General features: G+C 30.8%; 2 long non-coding RNA genes across 2 annotated transcripts in view; both read right to left on the minus strand.

Moving 5' to 3' along the window:
* LOC127702058 (uncharacterized) overlaps positions 1-23,899 on the minus strand; it is a 141,581-nt gene that overhangs the window by 62,937 nt on the left and 54,745 nt on the right. The gene's annotated exons all lie outside the window — the stretch shown is intronic.
* On the minus strand, positions 13,595-16,082 carry LOC127702055 (uncharacterized). The gene is made up of 4 exons (XR_007982271.1): positions 15,805-16,082; positions 14,484-14,643; positions 14,129-14,235; positions 13,595-13,667 (listed from the first exon to the last, which is right to left on the minus strand). It is a non-coding gene; the product is annotated as an uncharacterized LOC127702055 (long non-coding RNA).

The raw sequence follows: 23,899 nt of genomic DNA on the forward strand, positions 1-23,899 counted from the left end.
TTATAGGTTGAAGTACAGTCTTCAACATGAAGCCTTGGTTCACACCAAACAGCAAGTTATATAGTCCATATCAATCATGACAATAAACATAAACAAACAAAACAACTATCGCTTACTAATAATCCTGACTATATGTATTACATGAACTTGTTGCCATCAGAAATGAAAATATAAATATTCCTACTAACAAAAGCATATGCTTACACATGCAACCAAATATAAAGCACTAAATGATAATACCAATATGAAGCTCTCATCTATAGAACTTACGAAAAAAATGTCAAGATTACAAACCGCAACAAAATAATAAAAAATATAAGAAGCCAGCTGACAACATGTTCTAGAAAGTTATTTGCAACTAATATTTCATTCCAAATCCATCTTCTTACAGTTATACTACATCTGGAAATTAGTAATAACAACTCTTAACCTGTATCTTCAAAACTAATTGCTTCTTCTAAGACAAAAGCCAGATGAGATATTCATCACTTGAAGTGCTTCAGCTAGAAATAGAAAGGGGCAGGGTGCCAGTGAAGGGCAGGGCACTTTTTTTATGATAGGAAAAGGCACTTCTCATTTCTTTTGTCTACGTTACTGTGTGTGTCACGAGTTCACTTTTTTTTACTGTATATGTTGTTAATAAAGATGCATAATTTGTTGTTTTGATTATTTACTCTCTCAAATTTGCATTAGAAAAGTCATTCATACTACATGTTCATAAAACATGGCAATACACATTCATACATCAGATCACTATTAACCAAAAGAAGCGAAATAAACTTACTATTCTCCCCCCTTGGAAAAAGGCGTCAGAGAGGGGCGCAATTGAAGGCACCCAGGGCGTGGCTAAGGGCACCCAGGGTGCGGCGCCCTTCTAATTTGGGCTAAAGAGACCACTGTCTTCTATACATATGAGATGTAATATTCTCATATTCGACAGGCCAATATAGTAGTCAGAGGCGGATTTAGAGAGTTTTTCAGGGACCCCCCCCCCCCTCTTTCGCGGGAAAACTTTGGTTGATCATATACATGTAGTGAATCACTGAAGCATGACTGGAGCTGGCCCCCTCTTATGAGAATTCTAGATCTGCCACTGGTAGTCCATGTTGTCTAGCAGTAATCCTCAAAAGTAAATAATACGTGTCCCGTATCGGTATCGGCCGAAAGCCAAGGTGCCGTGGTCAACATTATGGGTCAAGATAGGTGGAGGGAAAAGAAATTCGGGCCGCGCGCTTCGTTTTTCTTATCAACTTGATTATAACCTTGCTAACTATTACATAACTGTCAAGACACAGTATGCATGTTAAAACTACTTGCGTTGTCATAAAGAGTAAACAATCATATTCCACAAAACAAACAAAAAAGTGTTTGTATCGTTACTTTAGCTATTACAAACCATATATATATATATATTATCATATGTGACTATCAAGCCTCCTTCGATGATAACCCTGATTCACCGATACTACAACTAAAATCAAAAACCAGGAGAAAAAAGACACTATATATTCTAATGCTTGGAGTGCAAGTTTCCAATAAAAAACCCTATACCCACAAACCACCGATCTCAATACATGTATAAGCAGCTAAAATACGGCAAGCTTTTTAGAAAAGCTATTACTTGTGTAGATTATCTGTTAGCATTAGCTTGTACTAGGATGAATATTCAGATCATTATCTTCTAGAATATTGCTGTTTGTATTTGAAAACCGAAGACATACAGTTAAATACATCATATTGAAGCACTGAAAGCTTAATACTTTATTATTCAATACATTTTTTTTCCAATTCAATTTTTCCAAAACCTTTCAAGATTTTATCTTAATGATGTCAAGAGTTATTACAAAAACTCCTCAGAACATAGTTTTTTTTAAAGCATATCATATATGAATGTTAATTTTCTACCTTTATCAGTTTTTTGATTTTTGAATCTTTAAACAAAAAATGTAATTTCTGAATTAAATGTCTGGTAGCAGTCAGGATTCTACTCTGTCAAAATTATCTCCCCATTACGCCAGTTCATTTTTACGATTGTAAAAATGGAAGCCATTGTAGGGATGACGCGCTGCCAATTTAGCTCTTGAAAACCGATAAATTTATCCACATAGCACCATTACGATCCTTATATGCCAGTTGTATTTTAAAAGACAAATGTATCTACTAGCTAATGAGCATCAGTTAATATACTTGTCTACATTCAGTCAACTTAAAACTATTGTCTGATCGGTTGTCAGGTGGAATTTTCGAAAATTCATAAACATCTAAAAAAATTCTAATTCAATATTTCGTGGACTTAAAATTTTCAGTGGTTGAAGACTATTAACCCTAGATATCACACACAAAAAATGAAGTTTTTTCGAAGATATGCATTTTTAAGATTCAACTTAAAAGTCTGTCGTCAAGTATTTTTAGTAAAAATTTGCTATTCGAACACACCTATTCTGTTTCTGTGATCCATTAGAAAGGTATTTCACTTGACCCATATATTTCATTTTTTTAGTACTGTGAATTTTCGATGTTATAAAGTCAACCTGTAGCCTTGATATATAAAAATGATAGAATCTGTAGCGAGATGATGTATAAAATACTTTTGCTTTTTACGTTTTCAAGACAAAATATTCAACTCAAACACGCCCTAACATAAAAAGGTGCACTCGATTTTCTCTTTTCGATGCAATTGTTTCCCGTTTTTTGGAATTATTTCTTGAGTCACATAATGGAAGGGCAGAAGCGAAAATTAAGGAACAAATAGATTGATATGTTCTCTGTCCGTGGTATTTTTATTTTTTAAATTGGAGGTTATGCATTTTTAGATCCAACTGAATAGACACCCATGTCGTGGACTTGATATCTAATTGTTCTGCTTAATTATGTAATAGATAAATTGAAAACTTATGCGAATGGTGTTTTTATGATAAAATACTTCGTAATTTAGCCGAAAACTATCATTTTATTTGTTTCTATTAACTTTTAAAATTTTTGTTACTATAGTAAACATTACAGTAAGCATTTATCGCCTTCTCTAACAAAGAGCTTCGATTCTTTTGTTCTATTTCAACTGGGTTTCCGCCTGGTAGTGTGAATATTGTACAATTTTCTTAGATGCCCCTTCATCATTCTCATAATCAAATGTAAACAATATAAATGCTTGATCACTGTTTTAGTAACTGCTAGGTTAAAACGCACAAATGATTTCCAATACCTTTGTAAGAGTTGTCTTCCCTACTCCAGGTCTACCCTCTTTAATTTTTGAAGGAGTCCTTTATCACAAAAAAAACCCAAAAAAAAACATTGAATTTACGAGTGTCTATGAATGTTTTTCCCTTCATCTTGATTTCAGCTTGTGCACAGACAGTATAAAATCACCTTTTTGTTTCAGTTAACATCGAATAATTAATTCAGCCCATAGCTGATTTCGCCATTGCTTTTTCAAACAACTGAGCATTTCCATACACTCTAAAAAATGAAAGCAACACTTTATAAGTTTCATGCATTCGATCTAAATGTTGTGTACATTCGGTTCACATGCATGTTAACGTTGACATCGATATGTGAGATAAAGAAACTACAATGTCAAAAAATGTCTTGCCGTCGGAATTTATTTCAAACGGGGTGACAGATCGTGAGACTCGGTCGACAATCCTCTCAGCTATGTGTTATTTATATTTATAATGTCGCAGAGTAACTGCTAAGTCCAATTTTAGTGCTAGAACAGTTTTGAAAATGATAAAATATACTTACCTAAATGGTTTACATATATCTGTAGTATAAAAATGAATTATATTAAGTTAAAAGGTAATTTATCAGTTCAATTAGATTCACTTGTAAATAACAGCATATAGTGCTAAATTAATTATTATATATATAATAGTACTTATGGTTCCCTCCGTAAAATATTCAGAATGCCTTTGGAAAATACAATAACATAGAGAAACTAGGACCAAATTCTATACACCAGAGTATTCTCGTTAAGTACATGTTTTGAGGTCCACTGCCTATTTTGTACGACCCTTTGAGTCCCCCTTGCGAAGGAGTTTCTGTTTCCCTTGAGTTTCACAACATAAAAACATAAATAAAAAACAACTTGTGCAAATCTATCTTCGAAGGAATAGAGTTAAATAGTTTACTTTTATCTTCAATATATACCGACAACAAACGAGCTGTATGTTAATTGTTCACTGAAGAATTGAATGACTCTTTTCATAATTTTATTGGGGTGTAAAAGCGTTGACCAACGCACATGTTTGTATCATGCTCTTCATATAAAAATATCTGCGTACGATCAACGTTCTTACAAACCTTAAAATTATAAAAAGATGCATTAATTTCTTAATTTTTTACATTTTATGCTACAACAATGAAATTAAGAGTTAAGTTTTTTGTTTGTTTCTCAATGCATTATTTTAACATTGTCACGGATACCACGTGTAGTCCTAGCTGTTGTATTTTATACGGAAATAAAACATGATCATATTACATTGCCTCGTTATTGTTGTCAGCCAATCAAATTAACGGATTCTAATAAAACATACATGTAATGTAATTAAACGGAAATGAAATATAATATTAGGGTGCCTCGCGATTGTTGTCAGCCAATCAGAATTAAGGATTTTAATGAAACATACATGTAGTGTAATTTTATAGTTTTTAATGTGTTCTTTGGTCTAGATATCTTTTAGGTAGGACGATTTTATAAACAGTTATTTTCAAAATGTTTATCACGACTATCATCACTATTCATGCAATTCACTTAAGAATGTAACGATTGTTTATCGGCTTTCTCTCGTGCTTTTTATGCTTACCATTAATATGTGGAAATAACAGGGTTAGTCTCAAATACGATAGATATATTACACAAAAAGAGTTTTGTTAGACTGAGTATGTTTTAAAATTATAAATAAATAGGACAAAATGTTTTATAACCTGATACTTGAAAGTGCACCATTCCATAATTATTATACTTTATACTTTAAGGAATGTTTCAAGACTAGGGGTTGATAGCTGTGGTATAATCATTTTCATGGTTGTCATTTTCCCTGACAAGAAGTTGCAAGTTTAAAGTCTGAACTACAAAAGTAAAATCTTTCTGTTAATAGAAGAATATATAGTTTAAACTTTCTGCAAAAGGTCTCATTTCTGTATCAAAATCGGCGGGAAATGACTGACAAATCAGGCTCGAGATATCGATATAGTACATGTATATGAACCACAAATCAGGCTCGAGATATCGATATATTACATGTATATGAACCATTGCATCATTGAAATAGCAGCATTTTCCACTGAGGGCAAATTCAAAGCCTTCGTTTTATCTAAAGATATATGTAACAAATATTTTTACTACAATGTATAAATTAAAATAGAAGAAGGGGAATTCAATGTACAAAAGCTCAAAAGATTACTATTTTCATCCGATGACTCAATAAAGTGTATGAACAATAATTCATAGATGAGTGTATGATATTAAGCCTAGACGAAACAATTATGTTCACCCGAAAAATTGGTACCAAATATTGTGAGATTTTTTTTGAAAAACAAATAGTACAAACATACACGTCATGTAGAACCCAATATAAAGAGTAAAACAGAGTAGTATTTGTATATAATAAAAATATTGATGTGAATGTGAACATATTTCTGAATGAGTTTAGTGGACCTATCAAACACCGTAGACACCTTAAAAAACCCAATTGAATATTAAAATATTAAACAAGGATTAATTGTTCAGGGTAAATTAAACATAATTATAAAGTAAAAAAGGTACTATCTATGTAGCTTTACAGGAAAAGCTAGACTGTTTAAAATATAAATCAGAATAAAGCGCCCTTCTTTATTACCATACGATCACTTCGTTTTAGATTGTTTCATTGGTTGAAAATATAGCCATGTGAGACATTAGCTGCAATGTTTTCAGCCAAACCAGCATGAAATGAGAATCCTAATACAAATACAAGGAAACCGTAAAACTCTTTGTACGAACTCACTATTATTAAGGTTTTTAAGGACAAAAATAAATCTGAATAAAATATAGCTAAAGAAGAATCATGTGGTTTAAAATGTTGTGCATTGATATTTTTGAGGAGAAAAGAATATATAAAATGATATACTCATCAATCATCAATTACTTCTGGTGATCATTTGTTTCTTCCAAAGTAAAGAGGATTGTGTATAGGCTGTCCCTTTTAAGTTTTTGTTTTTTAAATTGTCAAGAAATGTCACTAAAATAGATATATGTCTGGAAAACTAGACCTGCATTCATGCTGGTTTTGGTCAGAATGCATATTGGATAAAAGTTTAAGTATCCGAATTGTAGAGAATTGACAGAGATACTAAAGGTTAAAAATAAGTGGTCATGTCATTGCAAGAGATATCAAACAATGGTGGATAGTAATTAAAGTTCTTGTAATCTTATTTAATAAATACGTTTTATTTTAACATTTCAGCATGAACAATCGCGTTAATGTTTTGTGATTCCCTGGAATAATTATGATCTTTTGTACTAATCAGTATCTGACTACTCATGGAAGCACGTAATTTGTTCGCAGCTGTCATTTAACAGTGACAGAATTGTAATGTGCAAATACATGCCAAGGCAATAAGGATAATCATGTTATGCATGCAACCTCAAACTTGATTTTCGGTGAACGATGCCTTTAAACGACAACTTAGATTTTTTTTCCCAATTCAACATGTTCAAGATGGATTTTCTTTTCTTTCTTTCTTTTGTTGTTTGTTATTAAAATTTCCAATATTCTTTTTGTACATTGCGTTTTAGAAAATTATTTATCATGAATTCAATCTAAGAATCTACAATCTCATTCAATAACACACAAATACATACACAACCATTTAAATATTCCTCTTGAAACCTTAATTCTGTGTTCAATGAATTATACGTGTGCTAATATAGTCAGCTTTGGATTTATGACTAAGAAGTTCTGTGTAATAGTTTGCCATGAAAAATACGTATTGTAAATTGAAATAATTTGAATGAAGACACTTTTATTACAGAAATTTTCATTTGCTGTGTTTTAGATTATCATTTCTTTGGTGAATATCCTTTAAAGACTATATACATTTCTCAACTATAATCGTATAAATTATATTAAGAACAAGTTAAACATTGTTATTGCGAGTAAGGCCTTCTACCTTGCGTTACAGTTGATTAGATTTTGTTTCAGTTTTGAGTGTTCAACTTGGTTGAATCAAGAAATAGAGTTTTTTTTCACAGAAAAACCTAGATATTATTTATAACCACTTTTCCCATTAAAATATAACACTAAGAAAGAAAACATCAATTTAATATTATGGCGAACGAAAAAAACTTGAATACACGAATAGAGTGAGAGACTTGTTTTTTGAACTCGCATACGTTTTAAGATAATTTTGTATTCCTAAATTGTGAAGTGAAGTCTTTAACAAGTAAAATTTGAATGAAGAAGAAAAACAAAATACTTAGACAGAGTTGACTTGAGACGAGTTTTGCTAATATCAGCATAACAAACATTACTTATTATTTTCAGTGTATCTAAATGAGCTCTTCGATGTTTCAGAGAGATCAAATTTAACTGGTTTAATGTCTAGTAATTCAGATTTAGAAAATTATCTTAACGTTTACATAAATATATTTTATGTTTATATGCTGATGACACTGTTCTGTTAGCAGAAACCAGTTCTGATTTACAATATATGTTAAATGCTCTCGCAAGTTACTATAAAAAATGGAAGCTGATTGTTAATGTTGAAAAAAACAAAAGTACTAATTTTTTCAGGTGGTAGAATTCCACAAAAATATTTATATGAACAAGGTATGAAGGCAATGTACTCTGCCTTAAAAAAATGCAGACAGAACAATCTATCTATAGTCAGTTAGGTATTTTTGATAAAGCTGTAGTGCCAGTTGTTATATATTCCTCAGAAATTTGGGGTTTTAGAAATTTTGATTTATTGGAACGTATCCACCTCAGATTTGTAAGATGATTCTACATTTAAAACAAAGCACACTAAATTTTATTTTTCATGCTGAGTTTGGCAGATATCCGATATCATTAAAGGCAAAAGTTCGTATGATAAATTTCTGGCGCAGATATTTGTACTGTTGTTTGTCTGTTTGTCTTATTGTTTTTGGCCATGGCGTTGTCAGTTTGTTTTCGATTTGTGAGTTTGACTGTCCCTGTGGTATCTTTCGTCTCTCTTTTATTAAATGATAAAGAAAGTAAAATACCTTTTCTACTAATTAAACTTTTATTCATCAATTTTACTATGTATGGATATCAAAACAAGTGCCTTGTTAATATCAAAAATATTCTAGACAGTTGTGGAATGTCAAACATATGGCATATGCAATTTGCTGATAAATGGGTATAAAAAAAGTGTTGAATAAAAATTACAAGATCAGCATAAACAGTCATGTTTGTCAGATATAAATGTTCACCAAAAGGGTTATGCTATAGAATTTTTAAGACAGAAATTAAGTTTGAGAAATATTTTAATACTTTGTCAAAAAACCATTTGTATACATTGTGCAAATTTGGAAGTGGTAGTCACCGATTACCAGTTGAGACGGGAAGATGGCAGGGTCTTTCAAGAGACGATAGAGTATGCCACCTTTTTGACTCAACTGACATTAGTGACGAATACCACTACAATATGACTTGCGCAACACTGAAAGCAGATAGAACAAAACTGTTATCTAATTATTTTTGGAAAAACCCAAACACATACAAATTTAATGTTTTATTCAATTCTACAAATACTGTACAATAAGAAAAACTGTGTAAATTCATTAAAATTATTAATGTGAAAGTATGTCCTCCTAGTTAAAATATTTAACTTACATGTAGTTTTTCACACATGTATGTAGTTTGTCTATTTATGTATATATATATATACATACCATTCTCTGTAACTTTTTATTTAGTTTATGAGAATAAAAGATTCATTCACTTTTGATGCTCTTCGATAAGAGTTTCATTTATTTGGGATACTTTCAGTCATGGCATTCTTTGTGTAGGTTTTTCCAAAAATTAGCGTGTGATACAAACAAAAAACCGGAATCATATAGTTTGGTATATTAGAACTAAGGGTGCAACTCCTTCATCCATAATTACTGGATGTATCATCTGTTCTCCTTTTTTAAGTTTAAAAAAGGATTATATGGTTAATTTGATAGTCCTTTTAAAAGTAAGAAGATGTAGTATGATTGCCAATGAGACATACAATCTAAATAACGTGGATGTAAATTATAATGTATCAATGTTCGGCCTTCAACTATGAGCAAAAAAAACACACCGTATAGTTAGCTATAAATACCCCAGCATAACAAAATATTTTTTTCCACAAATTATTAGAAAAACATTTATGTGATTGTATTATTTATAAGGTGAACGCTTTTGCAGCTTAAACACAATCAGTCCAATAAGCTTACACTCAGATCTGCAAACATTTGTGTTAAAAATCTTCTGTAATAACCAATCAACATAATGCCGTAGGCACAAATCGGATTAAAAACGTCAAAACATCACTTAATTGGCTATCAGTTTCAATTAGTTCTTCTTACAAGTAAACATTTAGAGATTCCTTATTTCAATTTCCTTTCCTTTTATCAATATGAAATTTTAGATAACAAATCAAATAAGACTGTATAATCAAATACCTTTCCCGATAGTTTTACTTTACCGTTAAAGAGAAGTTGTCCTGAGTTTTCCTATCAAAGATTAATCTTATTAAATTATTGATTTAAATTCAGATTCCAGTCTCAGTACAAAACAGTCAGGGATACGAAATTATATATTTATATTTAGAATTTAAAATGAGACTTTAAGTAGTAATACGTATAAGCTGACACATCCACTACAAACCAGTAAAAGTCTGAAATGGCCTATATTTGTACTCGACTGTACTAATTTTTACTCGACCAGTCTCAATTGGTCTGAAATTTACTTGATAATACTCGACTGTAGTCTGAACCATACTTAACAGTCTGAACTTGTACTCGACCTTTACTCGACCAGTACTTAACCATTTTATTTTCGTCTGAACCATGCTCGACCTAGTCTGAACCATACTCGACCTAGTCTGAACCATACTCGACCTAGTCTGAACCATACTCAACTAAGTCTTAACCAACCTAGACCTAATTTTTGTATCTATCTATTGTATTTCATCAAGTTAGGAACTGTTTTTAACAGCTATTTCCCCTGGCTAGAAATTTAAACAACAATTTGAAATTTAAAATGTATTCAATATGGCATTGAAACCAAAATTTCACAATAAACATATAATATAAATTCAACACCATATTTATCAACACTTACATATATATATATATCACCTTTAAAATAAAAATAAAACAAGCTGATCAAATAATCTCAAAACTGAATTGTGACTAATATTTTCAATGTTATTAAATTTTTTTTGAATGTTTCAGATATATTTTATGGTTACTGGATAATTTTCACCATTTACTTAAGCCTTGTATAGATTTATGGTGTCAGTTGAGTTTAGTTAATAATGCAGTTAACTTTTTTTTAATTAAAATATATATAAAATAGTATATAAAGCAACTTAATAAATTTTAAAAATCACACCTTTGTTTTGTAAAACCAAGAATTTAATATAATCATGATAATAGAACTTCCATAGCAATCCTTGATAACTATTTAAAAAAGGAAATGTGTTCCATAGTTGCAGAAAAAATTTATTTCAATTAAATTTAAATAACTTTTGTCAAAATTAAAGACATGGCATACACGAAGCACTTTAATAAGGTTTGTAAACCTCAGGACATGTGTGTATTACAGGTAAAAAGAAAGCCCTTTTTTTCTTAAACTCTTGTATTACTTATCAAGTGAATTCAAAAGGCCTTGCGATTTAAGTTTTACAGGATGTTGCAATTTTTAATGAATGTTGATTAGAAATTAATACTCTCTGACCAGGTGTGATCTTTTTAATGAGTTTGCCCCAAGCAGGAGGTATTACTTTATACTTTACCACTAATCAGAAGAAAAATTTTATCTATTTCTTTAATTTTTTTTATCCCTTTTTGATATATATTACAATAATATATCCCAAATTATAATAAGAATAGATATATTTCTAATATAAGGTTAAACAATTTTAGTGATTTTTTGGCTGTTGTTACCTACCTCATTAAACATGTAAAAAGATAGTTATATAACTATTGTATGTAACCATGAAACCTATATAGTTTTTCTTTAGGAATTTAGGAAAATTAAGTTTACAAAAAAAAAACACATGCCAAACAAGAAGCACCTTAATAAAGTTTTATTACCCTCAGTAAAGGTGTGGTTTTTAGTTAAAAGAAAATCTTTTTTTTTTAACAAAACTCTAAAACTTAAAATTAATATAATTAAATTATTATATAAGATAATTTGATTTGACTATCTCTATTTGATAAATCTGAGAATCATGTAAGGATGTAAAAATATGTTTTTATATATACCTTTATTTTATTGTGGCTGTTGTCATGTCAGAAAAAAAGAAATTAATTTTAACAGATAAAATTAAAAAAAAGGATAGGTTTTTTGGTCAAGTATGGTTCAGACTGGTCGAGTATAGTTCAGACCTTTGGTCGAGTATGGTTTAGACTGAAAAAATTGGTCGAGTACAGGTCGAGAATGGGTTAAGACTGTTTCAGACTGGTCGAGTAATAGTTCAGACTATTTTCAATGGCAAAGATAAGGGTCAAGTACAAATCAGTACGGTCGAGTATGGTTAAGACTGGGGTCGAGTAATGTCGAGTAAAATTCAGACCAATTCAGACTGGTCGAGTAAAAATCAGTACAGTCGAGTACAGATATAGGCCATTTCAGACTTTTACTGGTTTGTAGTGATCTGTTCTGATATCCTGCCATGTTTGTATGACAAAGACCATGTTATATGATTAAGCTTTGAGGACCTCCTTAATAATTAAACAAAAAAAAATGGATACATTAGTTTTAATGCCATCAGATAATGAAGGTCTTCTAAACGTTGAAAAAATTTGCGGACACATGATACACTTCAAAGATGTACCCACCTTATTTATAGATATTTTATTTTACTATAGGAAACTAAAACAAACCCTTTAAAGTCAAAACTGATAAGAAATGCAAATTGCCATTTAATAGCTAAGGCACTTTGAAAGATTTGTTAAAGTGTTTATGCACGCACTCCCTGGTTTAAGCAGAGTTTTCTCAGACATTAATGTAAGTAGCTGAAAACACGAATACACAAAACGCCCACGTTTGAACTCTCCATGTTGTGTAGGGTTACATTTATCTAATGTTTAAAACACATATTTCCATGTAATAAAGGAACAGTTTCATTTGTTGACGCTTTGATATCCAGTTTTGTATTTTTCGAGGATGTGGCGTCATTAGAATGTGAGTGGTTTTCGAATCAGCCGGATTCATTGATAGTTAAAGTGTAACACAATTGTGTTCCATACGTTAATCATCAGGAAGTAACTAAATACAGCAAATCCGAAACGATTACATGTAACCTTTAGACACTTAATAACAATCGGTACGAATATTATAGACATATATCCTGCAGCCAATAAATGACCATGTCTACTGTGAAATAACATGTATCCGTCAGGGGTTACCCAGCAAACAATTCAACATTTTAAAAACGTTTTTAAAATGTTTTGTTTTGGTTTCTAGAATGTTTTATTAAAACGTTGTAAAAACCAAAATTTGTAGACTCTTATAAATGTTTCAAAAACATTTTGAAAAAACGTTATTTTGGAACATTCAGAAAACGTTGAAATAAGGTTTTATGAAAAACGTTTCTGTCAACCTCCAACAAACATTTTCAACACATTTGTGTAATAATGATGCATTAGTGCGACCATCATTACTTTGGTTTAAAAATATATTATTGATTGTGCAGTGTTTTGTATTTCATTCATTTCTTAATTGGTAATGCACGTGTTTAATTGAAGAAAAAGCAACATCTTCATAAGCTTGGATGGATGGTTGGTTGTTTAACGACCAGTGGCAAGTCAGATGCATATTCTGGATGAGAACATGATTATTAGAAATGAATACCCTGTCTTGTAATAGACCAACATGTTGTGCCAGATTGTTTTGGTTCTAGCCCACAAGGCAAGTTTGCAGGATGACATGTCACATTATTCTGACTACGGGCCAAGAAGTCTTTGCTCTAACTCATTTTGGGGAGAAGCAACAAATAATAATTTTATTGTCATTGGTTTGGCCGGGCCGCAGTTCCAACCCACAACCTCCGCACTTGAGGCGACCACACTCACCATTACACCAAAGCTCTAAAGGAAGATATTCTTTATAAAAAAACTATGCCAATGCAAAGCTTGTCAACCTCTAACTGTTTCAACTTGGTCCTGTGACCTTGAAATTCAATTCAATAAGGCTCTTGCATTGACAAGGGGATAACATATCTCTTAAACCGAGAACTTGACATATTATCATAATAACTTCAATCAATGATCTAGTTTATAACCAAAGCTTCAATTGTTACAGAAATTGGAATATGGTTTTATAAACATCTTTAATTACTTTGCAACAAAAAAAAAACAGTATTGACAGGACTAAAATCAGTAGAATCAATGTACTTTTAAACAGATTTATTTGTTCAGACTCCAATTCTTCTTGCGCAATCGTCTGTCCTTTTCTTACAGGTTTCTGAAATGATCAAAAGCAATGTGTTAACGAGATCAGTACGCCCAAGTACACTGTTTAGCATATAACTCTTAACCCCAGTTAGTTGTTGTACTCCCTTGTAATCACGCTATTTCATTAAATCTATAAAGGGAAAATTATGCTATTTTTTGCAATCCAAGTAATTATTAAGATAGGCAAAAAACATAAATAATATTTTACATGTCAAAAGCAATTGCTACAAATGTAAATCTCAATGTTTTACTTGCAGGATAAAGACAATAATTCCATCGTCAAGAACATAACAATGTATTATTTTAATGTCTCTAAATAAACAGAAGTTCTGCATGGTTGGCAAATGTAATATTGCTATAAGTGGCTCAGAAATTTGTGTATAGATATTCAAATTGCAAAAATAAACTTTTAAATAAATAAAACCTTCCACTTAAACGTTTATTAAGATATTTTATTCAATTGAAAAATACCTTATATTTTGGTCCTCCTGGCTTGTGTGGGGCCTGTTTTAGGAAGTCAATTAAGACTTCCTCCATATCGGAAACCTTGGATTTTGGGAACACTCTTGCACAACTTTCTGAAAAAGTATTACAGAATTAAAAAGATATATTTCATTATTATTTTTAACTTCTTTAAACTTTTATATATATATATAATAACTTAATGTAACTTTGCACTCTGTTTCTATCTAAAATAATAAGTGAGAAACATTATATTCATATTCATCATATGAATTCTTTTTGAGATTAAAGTCAGATAAAAAATCAAATCTATATTAGTGGCACTTGCTTTTAAATGTTCGACATATTTTCTTAATCAACTTACTCATGATTATCCTTCACAAAGGGTGACCTGTGAATGCCTCTTTTCCCTTTTGCCCCATCAGACTTTATTTGGCCCATAACTGATTAGTGCCACACTTTTTCATCATCCTTCCTATACAGTTTGAAGGGCTGTGACCACCCTGTGACACCAAATACTGGACCTACAAAATCACAATTTAGTCCTGTTGTTATTTATTTATTTTTCGTGAAATCAAATATTTGTTTTATAAATAATCTAGTCCATGAACCAATCTTAGCAAAACCTACGTATACTAATATTATTGCCTTAAAGATATTTTATTTCTTGTCCGTATCGAGTTTCTATAATGATTTTCCATGTATCGCTGTGTATATGTTATATGCAATTTTATATGCATTTGAATATTTGTCTTCAATTACAGGTTTATTCTATTAATGCATGATTTTTTTATTTATGTATATATCATGTTTCGCTTATATATATTTACTTTAAATTAATATATATTATCTTTAACTGTTAAAATCTGATTTGACCTTTTCTCGGTAGATTGTTCTGGTGTTACATTATAAACTTTTACACATCTATTTATTTGAAAGGATTTTCCCAACGTAAATGATCTGTGGTAATCAACACTGGTCGTATATGAATTTCTTCAATTGAAAATATTACACCTGGTGTTTTGGATATCATTCAGGTCAAGTTCGACCAAGGCCGTTCATCCTCGTCAGGTGCCCTTGCGTAATATTTTTATTTACTATAACACTTGATTATGATTACTTTTTAACTGTTTTATGTTTCAATCGTGTAACGTATCAAATGCAGTTACATTTTGCGGTATACTGAATTGTTCATGACTGGCAAGTTACAATCAATTTTAGTAAAACATAAGATATTTTGTAAAATGAGGCCCAGCACTGGCAGCACGGCTATGGGTAGTCCAAAAAAAATATGACGTCTTGAAAGGATATTTTTGATTTTTGCTGTTTCTACGAAGTTGGAGGAGGGTATCCACATTTTTTTTTTTGTCAAATAAGAAAGCCGTACAAAACGTCATTATCATTTGACTACGCTCTGGGTAGTTTAAATTATTAATTATGCTGTCTTCGGAGGCTTGTTTTTATTTGACTCGTGTAAAAGTCAGACCAGTAGCCCACGAGGCATGACAAATTGACACGTGATGGCATCATGCAGTGGTGAATGTGAATTAATGCCTGTAGTAGTTAAATCTGTTAATCATGTAAATAGACTCATGCAAATCATACGAATGTCATGGAGAAAATAATGCAGTAATTTCTCTCAATTTCTACAAAATACATCGAATGTTTATTGATTTTATACATACCTCATAGACTGAACGCTATTCTGTAGAACTGCTCTTCTAGCATGTCTAGTGTCGTTGTTTTCCCCAATTTAAAAAAGGCGGTGAGAGTATCCGGAAGTTTCGAACAAATTTTATCTAATGAAGAAGTCTGCTTTAATACAAATTATTGTCGTAAATAATACATTTTCCCAATTAAAATGTCTATCTTCGAATATGATAATACTTTAGAGATGCGATAAATGGAAATATAGAAATAAAATACGAAACTAACTAATAAGTTACAACTGGTTCCCGGTTCTATAGAAAATAAACCAGTTATTAGAATACAAGAATTTTTTTTTTACATAACATATCATCATATCGACAGATCGAAGATGACTTTTTGTAAATTTAAAATTGAAAGTAATTATTAAAAACAAAAATATTGCGGTGATATGGGAAACATGATTTATAAAGTTTTTTCTATACTAATTAAAAAACATTTTTGAAACATTATTAAAAAACAAAATTAAAAACGTTGTTTTAAAATGTATTATTTATGTTCATCAAAAACATTTTTGAAAAAATGTTTTTTTTACGTTTCAAAAATGTTTGCAGAAACATTTCTACTATAGTTACAGAAAACGTTTCAATTTAACCTTTTAAAAACATTTCTTAAACGTTTTTTCGACACTAACTTATTTGAAACCTTTAAAAAACGTTTCTAAAATGTTCTGTGTTTGGTGGGTAATTGCATAGTTTGACAATTAACCACAGACTAGTATTATTCCACAACCAGACTACTACGTAACCGGCCTACAGCTATGGACCGTTTGTATGGCCCACTGAACTATATAAGATCCAGCTTTGGACTCGAACGAGGGAGATTTGTACAGATAGAATCCGACAGGAGATTCCGTCAAGGTCTCCCCCTTGTGGGTAGGCTGGAATTAATTCACTTACCATCCGAATTACTCAGTCAGGACCGAACAGTTATACCACTATACGATCAGGTGTCCGTGTGACGATATGAACATTCGAACAATTCAACTTTAGAGACAGTTTGTGAACAATCTAACATTTGAACTTTAGAATCTTTCTTGACTTTGTAATTACATAATAAAATTATTTATCCACTTTCTGACTTCGTTACAAGTCGTAAATTTGGTGCCGAGACAGCAGGATCGACTTGGATTGGCTAAAACAACGCAAAGGAATATAAAACGTAAGAACTAAGTTACTTTCATTTTTTCTTTACGGACAATCAAGATATTTCTATGTCAGCGCAAAAAGTAGAAATGGCTTTCCAAGGAATGGCACACATGTTAAGTACAGTTCTTAATTTTAAAGGGAGTGAGGCCGTATATTTAAAAGGCTTAAAATCAGAAGTTTGTTCACGAGCTGTGGTTCGCACGAAATTTTTTATTAGTATTTTTTAAAATATTGTACGTCAATTTAAGAATTATGAATACACATCTTCTTAAAACAATTGAAGATTTTTTTTTAGTTATTTTTATATGCAGTTATTTAATAGATAGGATACATTATATATGATATATGATTCTTTTAAATACAACGGGTTTTTTTTTTTTTTTTTTTTAAGTTTGAAGAAGCTAGTTTTTCGTTTAGAGTAAATATGTAAAAAAGTAAAATGTCTGATACTATAGCATTTTTTCGTATTTATGGTTTTTGATCATATATATTATGGGTTGTTTTCTTGAAGATACATTCAATTATTCTAGAAAATATATATCTTACGTAAAATTAGTAGAGCACCGGTGTAAATTAAGGTTGAATTAGAACCTTTGGTAGATGAAGTTAAGGGTACATTGAGGATACATTGTTTGCGTGTTATTGCCATTGATGATTATGGGTTTACGCAGTTGGGTAGTGTTTACGCACATTTGTTTAGAGAAAACAAATAGTCTATAATTTTAGATTCCAACCCCTTCTTCGGATGATTAACATAAGTGATGTTAAGTAATTAAATGGTGCAAGTTGTTTTATGGTGTTAGATTACGCCTTATTTACATAAAATAAATGTTAATAGATAAAGAGAAGTATCTTCAGAAAATAGCACATTAAAGATAAATGTTGATATGTTTTGCCCTAAGGGATTTACAGTATTTTTGTGGTAGATTGATATTTGTAAAAAATGAGAGACACATGAACTTCATGACTAATGACAAACTTTAAGTGAAATAGATAATTGATATTAAAGGAAAACTAGCATTAAAATAAAATAGATTTTTTTAAAAACAATTATGAGGATAATTATCAGAAATTAAAATAAGAATAAGAAAATAATTAATTTAGTAGTAAAACAAAAAATGAGTCTAAACAATGGGTTTTGTTCATAAATAAGCATAAAAAAAACTTTAAATTGTTTTGGTTTTTAAGAAATAAGTCAAGTTTAAAAAAAAAAAAAAAGAATGAATAAAATCTCAACATATATACATTCAGTCATAATGAAATGTATAAAAGGATAGGCAGTAGGTTGCTGATGTTTTAAAGCAAATTAAAATGATATATATAAAAAAGAAAGGAAAGATTATGATGAAGAAACTATAAACTTGTTATGGAAAATGTAATAGATTAAGGAGAAAGGCATTTTTTTTTCGCAACAAGGTGTTGTTGTCAAATAGGAAATATAGAGTCAGTAACAAATTGCGCAAGACGTAGTTAAATTTTATCAATGTAATCTTAAATATTTTTAAGAGTGATGAGAATAAATTTGTGGACTGTATTTAGCATTAAGATTAATTAATGAGAAACTAAAGTTAAAGACGTAAAATTATTACAATTGGTAACAAAGTAACACATATAATTTTTAGTAATTATTTTTATAGGTATCATGTAGGTGTAGGGTTATATAAAATGATCGAATTGAACTTATTTGATTGTAAATTTACAATGATTTTCTTACGTCTTGCGTAAATACATATATTTTTGTTTTTATTATGTAGGATTCTCAAACTTGTAGAAGTTGTATACGACAGTTTCCCCCTTTTATTTTTTTTGTTTTAAACAGATAATTCGATATAAAAAAAGAACGTATTGATTTATATATAGGAATTGTTTTACAAAATGTTGCTAGGCTTGAATAACCCAGCGAACTAAAGGCGAGTGAACAAACTATCAATAATCTGATTGATAAATAAAAAAAGAAATAAGGGGAAGTTAACAAATTTAAGTTTTTCCAAATTGAGATAAGTTTATCAGTGGGGTTTAGGTGCGATCTTCATTGGAATAGCCATATTTTTGTACTGTTAATTTGTTCAGAATATATCTTGGTTGGCCAAAAAGAAAGGTGTGAGTTTTGGTTCTAATGCCACGAACAATGGGTACAAAATGGTGTCTACGTGATTGGTTGGGACAGATGTTACTGATTCCAGAGAGATGTCTTCCTCTGCGCCATTGATCAAGGACGAAACTTAACCGAAGGCCGATGTTAACAGCCTCTTAAGAAGGATGAACCAACCAGCTAGATGCGTCAACTACTTCGTAATGGAGATGATGATGACCGACACGTGTACAAAGATGTGTGCCCTTTTCAGCAGTTGATGAACAATATGCTATAATGGTGACGGGAAAAAGTATGCACAATATATACCCAAATCTTGAACTTTATGAATCATATGAACTCTATGTATCCAGATGTTGGATTTGCCGAATTTTATGAACTAGATTTGTGGTGAGGGTTACCGGAAACCTTACAATAAACTATTAGAATAACCTACAGGAAGAAAAATACCGTATTTTATTGAACTTTCGTTCTATTTTGGATGGAAGGCATTATGTAACACAATTGTGTTCCATACGTTAATCATCAGGAAGTAACTAAATACAGCAAATCCGAAACGATTACATGTAACCTTTAGACACTTAATAACAATCGGTACGAATATTATAGACATATATCCTGCAGCCAATAAATGACCATGTCTACTGTGAAATAACATGTATCCGTCAGGGGTTAATTGCATAGTTTGACAATTAACCACAGACTAGTATTATTCCACAACCAGACTACTACGTAACCGGCCTACAGCTATGGACCGTTTGTATGGCCCACTGAACTATATAAGATCCAGCTTTGGACTCGAACGAGGGAGATTTGTACAGATAGAATCCGACAGGAGATTCCGCCAAGGTCTCCCCCTTGTGGGTAGGCTGGAATTAATCCACTAACCATCCGAATTACTCAGTCAGGACCGAACAGTTATACTACTATACGATCAGGTGTCCGTGTGACGATATGAACATTCGAACAATTCAACTTTAGAGACAGTTTGTGAACAATCTAACATTTGAACTTTAGAATCTTTCTTGACTTTGTAATTACATAATAAAATTATTTATCCACTTACTGACTTCGTTACAAAAGGTATTAAGGCTGCGTTAAAAATGAATTACAACCACTGGGTCGATGCCACTGCTGGTGTACGTTTACTTCCCGAGGATTTCATCAGCCCAGCAGTCAGCACTTTTTGTGTTGACATGAAATATAATTGATGTGTTAATTTCTGTAAATTTACTGTTCATGAAATGTTGAACTGATTCGAATAAAATTCTGGTTGCATTTAAAAGGCGTTCGTAATCTTGATCTCTATTTATCTGTGGTAAAAAATCATATCAAATAACTTGACCGTGTTTCAATCATTTTCAATGTGAAAAATAATATATTCTTGTCTGTTTTTGAGATATATTAATCACAAAGTGAAGCATCCAAGTGATAAAATAATTATAAACTGTCATGATCACATGTTATGTCCAGTTGTTTTTTCATTGTTTGTAGATTAAAAATGTAGCGTCCGCAGTGAAAAGAAGATGAACAAGCGTCTGGTTATGTCCTTTGGCGGAATTTTTTTAATAATTATGATTTATAAATGACATCTGCACTAACTTAAAATGTGGTGTCAAAATCAAGATATCGTTAGTTAAATAAAACTTCCCCTTTACTAGTCATGATAAAGGAAATTATACAATGAATAACGATTTACAACATGTTATCTTAAAAAACTATCATGAGAAACACGACAGGTGCTTCGTCAAGACTTCTAAAGTCACACTTTTATTTTTTTTTACTACAGAATTAGATATTAAATGACTATACTTCCTGGTACAGGATCAGAGGATGGATAGTCAACGTCATGAAAACTTCTAACAATATAATCTGTGTATTGGGAAGACAGCCTTTAGTTTTTTTTTTAAATAACTTTCCACAAATAGAATCAAAAGAAAATAATGTTTCAGCAGGATATTGCGATATGATTGATGTTTGAATAAAACAGTAGAGATATATATATATTGAAATGAGGAAATTTCAGGTATTTACATGTAAGAGATTATTTTACACTATTATTCTAAAACTGAAAATGAATTCGAAAATGAATTCGTAATAAAAATATAAAGGAAGGTTTATTTTGTCACATGACATAAATATTTTAATGTGATAAGAATTCAACAAAAAATATGGTAAAAAACAATTCGTGTATCGTCTACAAAATTAATGTATCTATTCTTAAAAATCGTTTTATACAAGAAAAAAAAAAAAAAAAAAACAAAAAAAACTCAACAAAAATACCAGGCTTAAAAAACTGCAATATTCATTATAATCATGATCTTCTCATTTCTTCAAATTGTTTTTTATTACACATCATTACCACATTAAAACATGAAAATGATCAATCAATCGTTGACCCGCTTATCGATTATCAACTTATCGGAAACGATAGCAAGTTATCAAGCAAATTATATACATTGCACGATAACTACCTCATGGACTCACATTGCAGGACAGATACCACATGAAGTCATGATAAATCAATCGATGAACATTTTTTCAATATGAACAGTAATACTTATTATATAATATAATACTCAGAAGACAACTAAAATCAAGAGGATACAAAAACAAAAATATCACAGAAGCTTTCGATAAAGCCCCAAAAAAGATCGAAAGACCCTCATACCTAGATGGCTGCACTCGCCTGATGAAGCTAATTTGTTTGGCGAAATATTGCGTAGATATATAAAATATAACAACTATTTTTATAACACTCATTCGTGTGTTAAAGTTACATTCCTAGACATTTATATAATTTAATTTAGTAACTGCGTCAGGTTATCACACTGATCCACGCCATAAATTAAATTATATAAATGTCTAAGAATGTAACTTTAAGTCAAAATTAATATATACATATATATATATATATATATATATATATAATGCGTTTTGTTTGAATATACTTTTTCACTTTTTTGGTCTTTTGAAAAATGTTGTTTGTGCTGTATTTAGACCCCTCTACCAAGAAATTTGTTTTGCATGCACACGTATAAAAATTGCGGTTTTTATCCAACGCAATCATAGGTTTGAACGTTGTTTTCAATTTAGACTTATTTATATTTTTTCGTTTGGGCTTGTATTATATTTGCCTTCGGGTTTATATGATCCGTTTATCCTATTTCGACTCTTCAAAATTCAAGAGTCTATCCTAAATTGAGGTAAATTATAGGGCCTTCCAAATACCGTTTCGATTCATATCATCACTGAAGAGACATTAATTGTCGAAATGCGGATATGGTGTACAAATGTTTGCACCTCATGTTTGTGGTATACCATGTTTTCCGCAAGTTTATTGTTTTCTGTTTGGTATTAAATTAATAATAAAGATCCATTTTGTTACATCTTGTGATCCGTTTTTTTGGCAATCGCGAATGGCAATCAGCAGGGTTTAAGAACATCCGTTGTTCGACCTGTTAGTCAAACACGTTTTGTTTAAATATACTTTTTCACTTTTTTGGTCTTTTGAAAAATGTCGTTTGTGCTGTATTTAGATCCCTCTACCAAGAAATTTGTTTTGCATGCACACGTATAAAAACTGCGGTTTTTATCCAACGCAGTCATAGGTTTGAACGTTGTTTTTAATTTAGACTTCCGCGCGTATTCCTTACTGTTTTGATTGTTCTAAGAGATCCTTGACTTGCGAATGTTTGGGTCTGTGCTTTCCTGAATGAGTCAAATCCAGTAACGAACTTCGGACGCACACAATTAAGTCATTAAGTCTTAATTTTATTATCGGAAACGCAAAACAAATGCTGCCAAGGAAATTAATGTAGGCTTGCTAATCAAATTGTGGATAATAACCTTATTTAAAAAAAGACCTATATATGTCATCAAGGACAGATTGCGAAAACGATACTAGATTAGTTTTGTCAATTTAAAAACCGATGTCACATTCTATAATAACCACCAAGAACTTATTTTCAATTTTATAAACAAAAAGACCTAACTATATTCTGAAGGACAGACGAAATGATAAAAGACGAACAGTTTTGTCAACTTGAAGTACTAAACCGATGTCACGCTTATAACAACCTTCTAGAACTTATTTTCAGTTTCATATACAATATATAAAATAGTCCTAATTGTCTGGAATGGTCTTGGTCTTTCTGATCGAAACGTCAAATAGAATCAATGTATACATCTATTTCGTCCGTGAAGAAAAGATTTACAATAGACCAGTATTGTAAATTGCATTGCTTCAAACATAATAGGCTTCATATCATTTTTGCTTCTGACATACTGTTTTAAATATCGTCTGAAGAGCCTAGAGGGTGACCGTTTTCTTTCTGTATATGGATAACAACAAACAACAAAGACACTCCGAATAAAACAGATTAACACGACTGACACTTTAGGCGAAAGTGAAGACAAGAGTCAATCACAGAAAAAACAAATTATATTTCAAATGTTATCTTATTAAAACATTATTCGGTCATATCGAAATTTGCAAGATGAAAACTGTATAGTTCATAAACTAAAATTTCTACTATAGCTCTGAAGTAAATATTCGATTAACATAACGGTATATTTACGCTTTGACATCTCGTGGAAGTAATGGCATTAGAAATACTCAGATGAAACCTTTTATGATCGCCTTATTGTATTAATATAGTAGACACGGGAGGATGGTGCAAAGACAGTTTATAGACAAATGAACCAAATTATATGGCATGGAGAGAAAGCAAAAATAATTTTGCATTTTGTTTAAAAAAAGTTCTAATGATTTTTTTTTTAAATAATCATAGTTGAACTGCGGCATGACTTTCCTCGCAAAATATCAATAAA

This window comes from Mytilus californianus, unplaced genomic scaffold, assembly GCF_021869535.1.
Source record: "Mytilus californianus isolate M0D057914Y unplaced genomic scaffold, xbMytCali1.0.p SCAF_5, whole genome shotgun sequence".
Classification (NCBI taxonomy): Eukaryota; Metazoa; Mollusca; class Bivalvia; order Mytilida; family Mytilidae; genus Mytilus; species Mytilus californianus.